Source organism: Pinus tabuliformis, chromosome 2_1, assembly GCF_031772625.1.
Source record: "Pinus tabuliformis cultivar Carrire ecotype Pingquan chromosome 2_1, CPIR1, whole genome shotgun sequence".
NCBI lineage: Eukaryota > Viridiplantae > Streptophyta > Pinopsida > Pinales > Pinaceae > Pinus > Pinus tabuliformis.
The window spans coordinates 79,215,949-79,223,226 of record NC_142299.1 but is presented as its reverse complement, the minus strand read 5'-3'; the positions used below and the strand labels follow the sequence as shown (position 1 = coordinate 79,223,226).

Genomic DNA, 7,278 nt, shown 5'->3' with positions numbered 1-7,278 from the left:
CACACTTCATCAGTTTACGATCCCCGGATTGATAATTTATGTAGAGCAATTTAAGACATTAAATTGACTAGACAGATACTTAGCTAGTTTTCCCATCACTTTGGTTGGGAAAACCATAACGGTGGATGTAGAAGTCGTGGACAAGAGACTCGACTATAATCTGTTGCTGGGTCGTAGTTGGACATATGTCATGACGGTCGTCATATCCACTGTCTTTCGTATCATCCTATTTCCATTGGATGGAAAGTTCATTACAGTGGATCAGTTGTCCTTCTGCACCCCTGATTATTCACCATTACCAAGTGGCTCCATACCCCTAGTAGGAGGTGTAACTGATAGTTTTGTTAGTGTAGGTACTGGTCTATTGAAGGCTTCCTCCCTGATGAGTTGTTTTCCTCTTCTGTCACCACAGGTTCCACAACTGGTCGACATGCTTTCATCAATTCCTCATGAACTAACCGATCCCTGGATCCTAATGGCGCATTCAGACCTTGACACATTCAGAGACCAGATGCCGTTGTCACCGGTTGAATTGGCTCACCAAGGCATTCAATTTGCATCCACATCTCTGGTCATGTTGGTTATCACTGACAATACCACCCAAATTCCCATAACTTCTCCTCCTTTAGATCCATGCGATCAAATCCCATCAACGGACGAATTCGTTCGCAGAATCATGAGTTTTGGAGAACAACATTGGGAGGATTGGCATCTTTGGGGTCCGACATCTAATTCAGACATGATTCCTCTTTAAGTCCTGTCCTTTGAAATCAACAAAATCATTTCCCCACCCTATATAAGCATCCAAACTTCTGGGGTGGAAGAAAATATGGACGACACTTCCAGGTCAACGCCCATAGATATTTCTATCACTATAGACATCGTGGAAGACACCCAGATGCGAGCAAATTGTAGTCCCGAGGAAATTACAAGCTCCACCTACCTACATGAGGAATTCCACGATGAATTTGTTTGGTCTCACGAGGAAATGCCCAACTTTAATCTGTCATTTTTTACGCATGAGATCCAACTTTACGACGAGGCGAAACAAAATGGGTGGCCAATTCCTTCCCTTGAAATAGCCATTGAACCCATGCCTGGCCCCATGGACGAGGAAGAACGCCTACTATACCTCAAACAACTAGATAAAACTTGTCGTGATGCTGATTTGGCACTCGCAGCTCACAAGGAGCGGGTACAAACCCAATTTGTGAAAGAGGTTAGGTTTTGTTCTTTCCAAGAGGGCGATTTCATATCGCTATATCATCCAAAAGATAATCTCTTGGAGGCATGCACACTTCGACCCATTTGGCTAGGTCCCTATGTCATAATGAAAGTCCTCCCCTCGGGGGCATATCAGCTACAGGACTGGGATGGAATCCCACGTAAGGAGCCCACATACGGGCTCTATCTGAAAAAGTATTGTGTCTAGTGTCGTTCTGGGCATGTGCTTTTGAATTTTATGTATTCATAAGTTTTTTTTTCCTTTTTGATGTGATTGGATTGTTTTGTTATTTAGTGGAGTACTTGTCTCATGAATTCTTTTCGCAATGTAGATGTCATCATTGCCCTTAGCATACGTAGGATACGCGAATGGTGCCAGTCATCACACACAGCACATTGCATCAGCTGCTTGGGTCATCTATACACCCGAGTCGGAACTATTTTTCTCCGGGGGAGTCTTTCTTGGTACCGCCACCAACAATATTGCCGAGTACATGTCTGTTGTTTCACTTCTCACGGAAGCGTCATCAAGGGGCATCTCCAATCTGGTGGTCAGGTTAGACTCCCGCTAGTCTTTATGCAATCGACAAACCATTATCACGCCCGTAATCTAGCCTTATTACATAACTATCTAAGGGTGCGACTCTTGGAACGTCGATTTGAAATAATCACATATGAACATGTTCCTCGAGAATTAAATACAATTGCTGATTTGTTAGCTAACTATGTATTAGATTGGCATTTGTCTCATTTGTTATAGCAGCATGCATGAGAAGTAAAACATTTACTAAAGTTAAAAATTTGTCACAAAAAACATTTTAAAACACATTTACACCACAAAAATACCAAAAATATCTGTATATATATATATATATCTATATATATATATATATATATATATATATATATATATATACACACATATAGATCGAAATCCAGTTTTTTACATCAAAATATTCCAAAACTTGGATGATTTAAGTACAAAATGGCTCAAAGCCCAGCTACAAACACTCATATGGCTACGCCAGAACACCTGCTAAAATGAGCCTATTGCTCCAGAAAAGCTAAAACAACTCTAGCTACCCTCCGAAGAGGAACCAAAAACTACTCAGGTACACCAACAATGTGTCGCTGCATATGAGCAAGAATCTCCCTCATAGGAAGGGGGGCGACACCCATAGTCAAACCCTCTAGGTTCCTCAAAACCTCGCAGAGACTGTCGGCATCACCCCCTCCAGCATGTAGTTGGCCGCCTCGTCACACATAGCGAGGTTCACCTGCAGGTCATACTAGTGCCACATCTGTGTTAAGCATAAAACTTTCATGTCAGTTCTTATCTCATCGTTAAAAAACATTACATATACATTCAAAAGTACAAAAATACTTAAGTACTATCAAAACTTATTCTCACGTTGAGGACCCCAGTTGGTCCCGGACGGTAGCATCAATTCTGGGTTGTCGATAAAGTCCATGCCTTCATAGGCATAGTCATCAACAATCATAATCTGGCTACGAAGCCACTGGAAGAAGTCTTCATCAAATAAGTGTCGGAGTGGTCCTCCTCCTATGCAAGGATCAAGTGATGACCAGCGACCCTGCCTTGGCTCCCTCAGATCAAAGGGACCTAAGCTCACCTGTGGGTGCATGACAGGAACCCTCTCAAGGAAAAATGAGACTATGATAGTACCGTACCCAAAACTGTGTTGGGTACGGGTCTTGCATGTTGTCAATTTTGCCTTCAACTGGCGAAGCACTACTTCACACCAGTTGAACATCTGGGGCTGGACACAGTCAATGGCAAGCAACAGTTGGGCCTTTGTCACTACGTGGGGACTTTTTGACCCCGCCAAATGCACAATCAACCATAAAACTACCCTCATAGACCGAGATCGAATCCTCTCTATCGGGACTCTGTTGCTAACTAATCCACTCTCAGGGATGCAGTAGATATGTGCTAGCTCTGATGTAGATTGGGGATCTGACCTACCACCGGTAAGGTTTGCTTGTGCCCCACGGCACGACAAACCAGTCAAAAATTAAATATCATCCTGGTCAATCGCCAACTCCTGATCTCCAACCCTGAACACTTGCTTGTGTTCATCCCAACGTTGTATGATCCATCTCAGTAAATCCTCCTATCCTTTCATCAGCTCTAGCCTTGCATACTTCAACAAACCACAGTGGTGCAATGCAAGTATGCAAGCTGGATCATTTCACATCAGCAATTCCTCATTATCATGGGCCCGTTCTCTCCATAGGTGAGTCATTTCAGCCTAAAACCTGTGCAAAATAACCCTAAAAACAGTCAAAATGGGTCAAAATCACTTAGGGAATCCATGCATGAGGGTTTCAAATGTGCCCTACAGCCCTAACGCCCCTCCAAGTGCTGCACAGGGAGGATTAACGCCCTCCAGTGGCTCGTACAGAGCATTTAACGCTCTCTACTGGCCATCTAGAGGGCATTAGTGCGCAAAAGTGGCTCTAGGGCACCTCAGATCTGGAAATTTCCACCCAAAAAACTAATAAAAAAAGGTTTAATAAATAATAGAGAAAGGTTTTATCTCTCACCTGGGACTGATGGCACATCGAATGGTTTCCCCGATCTCCTGCAATGGTCCGCGGAAAATTTGCTCCTCTTTAGCTCCAACTAGCTCTCACAAACTTCAAAATAGTGAAAATGATGCATGTGAAAGCTCAAAGCATCTCCTTACATAACTTTGAGAGACATGATTTTTTAAAATCATTAAAGAGGAATTAGTCCATTCTATATGATTTTTTATCACACATGAACCCAGATAATAGGAATTGCTACTTTTTTCTACTTTTTACTGCTTCTGATGAAAGCACTTTCAGGAATGAAAAGCAGTAAAACCTGCATGCAAGTATTTATAGAGCACTGTTAGGGATATTTTATTGCTCTTTAAAAAATATAAACATCCCCGAGTTTTGGTTTTTGCGCTCGTTAAATCTATGCAACGATAGATAGAACATTGTTAGGGATATTTTATTGCTCTTTAAAAAATATAAACATCCCCAAGTTTTGGTCATTGCGCTCGTTAAATCTATGCAACAATAGATAGAGCACTATTAGGCATATTTTATTGCTCCTTAAAAAATATAAACATCCCCGAGTTTTGGTCGTTACACTCATTAAATCTATGCAATGATAGATAGAGCACTGTTAGGGATATTTTATTGCTCTTTAAAAAATACAAACATCCCCGAGTTTTCATCGTTAAGCTCGTTAAAATCTATCTAACAATGGTAGAGAACTTTTGGAGACATTTTATTGCTCTTTAAAAAATATAAACATCTCCGAGCTTTTGTAGTAGGACTCATTAAACATCGATACCACAAATCCGTAAAGCACTTTTAGGGATATTTTATCGCTCTTTAATCAATATAAACATCCTCGATTTTTTCATCATTTGTACTCATTAAATATATGCAAACGATGCTCTGAGCACCTCTTTTTTGATCTAGTTCCAGCTCATAAATTGAAAAATACCAACGGAGCATCCTTTTTAGGCACTTTTTTCTCGCTCTTTAAACTGAAAAAATCCCGAGCTGTGTCTTCCTACTCGTTAAACATGCTATTACTTTTTCTTGCTCGCTAAAAAATGAAAAATCCCGAGTTTTTGTTACTGAGCTCGTTAAAGTGTCACGACAAAACACGAGTTTAGTCTATCGCCTCATACTCATAACAAAATGAGGTCAACATCTATTGGAAAAAGGTTTCCCTTTATCCAGGTTCAATAGATTAAAATATGGAAAAGTAACCGATCCGGGTATACTATTTGTTGGACACCTAATCCTAAATGGGTTAGTGTGGAAGCCGAATAGACCAAAGCAGTCCAAGAGACCTTGGGATCTGAAACCCAAGAGTCACATATTGTACTATAAATGTATATCTCATGTTAATAAAAAATGTATTGCATGTTTTATCTTTCATATCTCTCTTGTTGTCCATGTGAGTTTAACATGGTATCAGAGTGGGCGATCTCTTGCCCTGCTCCATTGTGAGCCACCTGTTTGTGTGGCCTTTGTAAACCAATGCTCTCCTCTTAATGATACTTTTCTGAGCATTTCTTAGAATAGAGGATGTTACCTCTATCAGCGGTGCCATACCTCTGTTGTGAGCAGTCCTGGCCCTTTGCCATATTCTTTTCCAGCACTGCCTTATAACGCATCTGTCCATGAATGTTTGTCTGTTTGCCATATACCTTTTACAAAACCTGCGCCCTGCTCTTCTGTTGTGCTGTCATCCTGACAGAGTCTGAACGCTGTCCTATTCCTAAACGTTCACCTGAGCGCTGTCATAACCTGAGCGTTGTCCTGTCCATACGGATCCTGATGCTCCACTAAAATTTGTTTTCTGACAAAAGCAATTATATTTGTTTTGCATTATTCGTTTTCTGCAATGCACTAAGCGTTATTTGCATTTGAATAATTTGGAAGTGTGTGTTGAAGGAGAAGGAGATCGAATTCCAGTGCCTTCTATCATGGAGATTGCGGACTTCGAAGGTGAGTGGCCTTTGTATTTTCGTTTCTGAAACCCAAGCCTAATAAACCGGAGGCGTTTTTACTGCCATGGGAAGATGGATCTGCGTGGGGTATTTACGCTGGCCTTCGCCTCTTCCACGGTAAAATTGTACCCTCTGAATTAATTATACGCCTTAAAAACGGCTTTTCTGGGAATAGTTTTCGAAGTATTGTCGAGCTCAAATGGGTTCATTTCTGGATCCATTTGTTAAATGGATTTCTGAAGCCAAAACGATGGTTAGATGTTTTTTGGATACGATTCGGAGTCTGTACAAGCATCAATGCGAAGTTTCTCTTCGGTTTTCTATATTTTGTGGAAATTTTGAGTAATTAAGCCGGAAACTTTGTCTCTGTTTTGTGCGTCGTACGTCCTCGCCCTGGTCGATGTTGTCTCCTTTCTGGTCGATGGCAATTCGTTCTCCGTAGAATTTTGATCTGCTGGACGTTTTCTCACACCCACACGGCCATACACGCTGCTGGAAGTCCAGAGGACATTGCTAAACTATTTCCGCAACTCTACGGACAGCCATCGGTCCATCTCGAGCCGAGCGATACAGCGGCTTTACAATCAGACCGAAAATTGAACATCGGTGTCGTGCTTTCTGGTGGCCAGGCTCCAGGTGGTCACAATGTCATTGCGGGATTGTTCGATTACGTGCAAAATAACACTAAGGATAGCACTTTGTTTGGATTCAATGGTGGCCCAGCAGGAATAATGAAATGTAATATGTTGAGATGACAAAAGAGTTTATGTATCCATATCGCAACCAGGGTGGCTTTGACATTATTTGCAGTGGCCGAGACAAAATTGAGACTCCCGAACAGTTCAAGCAAGCTGAGGAGACTGTACTGAAGTTTGATTTAGATGGTCTTGTTTTCATTGGTGGAGATGATTCAAATACAAATGCCTGCCTTCTTGCAGAAAAATTCAGAGAGAAAAAGTTAAAAACACAGGTGATTGGCTGTCCAAAAACAATTGATGGTGATCTTAAGTCCAAGGAAGTTCCAACAAGTGTTGGGTTTGACACAACTTGTAAGATTTATGCAGAGATGATAGGGAATGTGATGGTTGATGCGAGATCAACTGGAAAATATTATCACTTTGTGAGGCTTATGGTCCGATTTTGCCATTAAAAGAAGAGCCATACGCTGCCATAAACCATTAAAAGAAGAGCCATACGCTGCCATAAACTGTGGGTCAATTTTATGATTGCACTTTCAGGTGGTCAAACAATTGCCTTCGGTCAAGCATCTATTGCATCCATCGTCTTCCGTTCCTTTTGGTAATAAACCACCTGGATTTGGTGGTAGCACATTTGCATCTTCACCAAGGTTCTGCGTTTTGTTTTTCTAGTTGAATTTCCAACTGATATTTTTGTTATCAAGAAACCCAAAGCAGGACAGAGTTTGAGGCCATTCTTGTGATATCGCAGCATTAACCATATGTTGTCTCTAGTCATTGATATTTACGTTGTCTCCATTCATTAACATACCATTATTTTCTATTTGTTT

General features: G+C 41.2%; 1 pseudogene; it reads left to right on the top strand.

Moving 5' to 3' along the window:
* The first annotated feature begins 829 nt into the window (after window positions 1–829).
* On the top strand, window positions 830–6,900 carry LOC149198864 (pyrophosphate--fructose 6-phosphate 1-phosphotransferase subunit beta pseudogene; annotated as a pseudogene).
* The last annotated feature ends 378 nt before the right edge of the window (window positions 6,901–7,278 follow it).